This window comes from Mustela lutreola, chromosome X, assembly GCF_030435805.1.
Source record: "Mustela lutreola isolate mMusLut2 chromosome X, mMusLut2.pri, whole genome shotgun sequence".
NCBI classification, from domain to species: Eukaryota; Metazoa; Chordata; class Mammalia; order Carnivora; family Mustelidae; genus Mustela; species Mustela lutreola.
In genome coordinates, this window is record NC_081308.1 from 10416912 (window position 1) to 10420748 (window position 3837).

Consider the following 3837-nt stretch of genomic DNA (forward strand, 5'->3'; position numbering starts at 1 on the left):
CGAGGTAATCTCCAGCCAAAATGCAAATACTCTTTATATTTATCAAGGAATCATTAACATCTTTAAATCCTCCAGTGTTAACTGGTGGATCATAGAAAATCAACGCAAGTGTCCCTTAAGAGAATCAAAGAGGAGGACAAGTGGTCTGGTTTTCAACCTTAGCTGCACATTGGAATTTCTACCAGATTAATTAAACCAGAATCTCTGAGGATGAAACTCTGGTATCAATCTTTTCAAACTTTAACAGGATTCCAATGTTCAGCTTAGACAGAGATCTGGTCTTGATGAGGGCTTTTGGGAGACCTTCTCCTGGTGAAGTAGCTGGAAGGCTTTGGAAGCTGGAAGGTAGAGTAGGTGGAGGTGAAATTGGGATAGAACCAAAGGGAGGGATAGTGCTGGAAGAGGAGTTTGGTAGGTACCAAAAGCAATCTGTACCAAAAGAACAAAAATCTCCATCTTCACAAGTCAGCCTTGGTCTATACACAGTCTGTAGTTGATGAAATGATATGTCCAATCCTCTGGTATACTCTTCTCAAACTTTAATGTTCTACAAATCCCTGGGAACCTTATAAAAAATGCAGATTCTGATCCAGTGGGTCAAGGATCAGTCCCAAGACTCCACATTTCTACAAACAACTGAGGTTACGTTGCAGCTGATCTGCGGATGAAATTTGAGTAGCAATCATGCAGTATATTATAGGATACTACCATTTTTTTCCTGCTATAGGGGTATCAGCCTAATTTCCCCCTACTAACTTATAAATCAAATAGGATACTAAAATTCAATAAATTCCCTGTTTATTAAAGATAGAACATGACAAGGTGACACATTTTCTTCATAGGGGAGAAAAACTGTCTTTCCTCTACCCATCTTTGGTTCTCAGTTGGGTGTCTGTAACAAAAGCCAGATTAACAAGAGAAAAGCATACACATTTATTTCATATAATCTTTACGTGACATAGGAGCCTTCATAAGGCAATGAAAATCTGAAGAAAGAGTTAAACCTAAGTGTTTTTATCCTAGGTCTGATGAAGAATGGAAAGTCATGGGAAAAAATATTATGGAAAATATGGTCATGAGCTAAGGGGGAACCTAGGAAGGCTTCTTTGTTGAAATTCCCCTTAGCAGGGATCAGGATGTTCCTTTCTTCCAGGTATAGGGAAAGTACCTCAACCTCTCAGGAAGATGTTATGGCCTGCTTCAGGGGGAAAGTCAGAGTCCTTCCAGCACCTTCCATTTCTCAAACTACTTCAGGTTAAAGCATTCCATCTGCCGAGGTGCCCTATTTTGAGGGAGCATGTCCTGAACTATTACCTCCTGTCCTGCTATCGAGCCAGACACGAGCACCTCACCTACAGGAACCTTTAGAGTTCCACTGGTACCATCTAAGCTACACTTCACTGTTAATCCAGCCTTTCTAATTTAGTAACGTGGAGTTCCTGAATATTCATATACACTGAGATCGAAGGCCCGAAGTTGAAAAAGAACAGCCAGAGAGACAATAAAATAAAGAAACTCTTTTAGAAGGTTGTCACATGTCCCCTTGGCACAAATGACTCATGTGATAAAAAGAAATGGGGCGCGGGGAGCATAGATTGAGGTCAAGTACCTTAAAGGTTCCAATAAAAGGAAAATACATTTGTAGAAAGCTGAATTAACCCAAAAGTGAACAGCAGGACTTCTAGTTTGCTTAGCAAAATGGACATCCTGAATTAAACATTAACAGCAAATTGATCCAGGGCTGGTGACGTAATGCTGAAGTAAATGAGTTTTACATAAATCATATTCTTCTTCAGAATGTTGGCTTCCTACTGCCGTGGGCATTTTAGTCCAACTGTCCTCTGTCTGGATCAAAAGGAACATTCTCCTATTTTTTTTTAAAGTAGCACAAAAGAAGCTTTAGATTTCTCCAAGGGCCATTTATAACAATAAGCACAGGTTAGCACTGCCTTCTCATTCAGAGACCATAATCTGAATTTGAATTGGATTTCAATAAAGTAGCATTTGGAGAGCAAATAGGAAAGTAATTAAGGTAACAAAAAAGGATGTAAAAGTATATGGTTCTCGGAATGCATCCTAAAAGCTCTTTGGTTTGAAGAGCACCCCTAGGTGGGATCCATAGAGAAGAAGTTGTGCTGAAGCAGAAGCAAGAAAGGGACTAGTTTTTAAAGATATATTTTAGTCCTTTAATTTTCTTTCAACTCAGCATGCGGTAATACACACATCTGTGCCATTAGAAGAAAGGATAAAAGCAATGCCCACATGCTTATCCCGGGGAGGCCTTTCCTGTGGGAATTAGCTCTCTTGATCAGTAAGCACAGAATGTGGTAACACAGTAAGAGCTGTGGGAGAGCTGATAACGGGTTTGGCTCCCACACTCTTGAAACACCTAAAGAGGTAATCTATTCTCTTACTCGTCACAACTGTTCATTCCCTCACTTCTTTGTAAGAGGACCCTTCTGCCCCACAGATTCGGAACTTGGCCACATAACTTAGCTTGGCCAGTGAAGTAGGAGGAACTGTCATGGTGACAAAGTTCAGACAAAAGCCTTCAATGTGGTTGTGTGGTTTGGCTGAACCTCTTGCCCTTCCTCACTACTAAAAGTCAGGCAGATCTTAGCTTAAGGGTCCCTGAAGTCTGTGCCAGAACAGGAAGGCAAAGCAAAGCCCATCAGAGCTGAGCAAAGCCACAGTCCATGCACCTGAGCCGCAGTTAACTTCTTACTTCCAACATGTAACATGAGTGAGAAAGAAATGTTTACGATTGTAAGCCATTAAGTTTGGGGGGATTATTTGTAACTGCAAGCAAAATGGACTAATATAGAAATTGGTATATGGAAATGGCATGCTGCCAAAACACTCTCTTCCTCTGTAAGGACCTATTTTAGCCAGAACACTTCCATCTTGGTTAAACAATAAACCTTGTTGTTTAACTCTTAAACTGTCCCTGCCCCCCTTCCCCCAGGGGACTTACTCAAAAACAAGTCCGGGAAACCAGCCCCAGGTAACAAAGCCCAAATACAGGGGTGGGTCAGGCCAGGAGGAGACATTTGATCAGTAGGGGGATGCATATTATCTCCCTAGCTACCAAGGAGTATGGGCCCCACCCTTTGGGAGCCTTTTGGGTGCCAGTTCTGACCAAGGTGATAGGCTAATTCAAATATTTACTAGGGTAAATTGTAATTCAATTAGTCACCTAGCATGACTGTGCAGCTTTCTCTGTGTGTTACAATTTCATTGGCCACCTGTGCATGGCCAGGCCCAACCGTATGGCCTTTGCCCTTAAAAGCTAGTCTGTAAAGCAGAGGGGGGTTGCCCTCTCCGTAAGGAGTGGCCCTGACTGGTCTGTTTGGCGGTCAGTTCGATTCTTGATGCTTGGCGCGAAATAAAGCTTTGCTTGACCTTGGCTTTGTATCAGTCTTGCTCCTTTAACCACGGACCCATTATTGGGGGACCTAACACCTCCTCTCCATAATCTCTCTATTTGTACACACACACACATACACACACACACACACACACACACCCCAGATACTTGCATACATATAAATGAGTTGTTTTAATTTTATTGGTTTTATTACCTTGTTCATATGCAATTTTAAAATGTTTCCTTATTATCTCTAAGAAATAAACATTTATGAGGAGAATGCTGGTTAAGGCCTTGGATTGACAATGATCATGACTGTTTGAAAACTGGCTCCTATAAAATAGAGAAGTCAACAAACAAACCACACAGGGCCAAAATGGAGTCACTGACGCTAGTCCATGTCACCCGACTAGTGCTCAGTACCTAACCTAATTGGAGTTTCAACTTTTCTCGGGAATGTAGTTTCAACT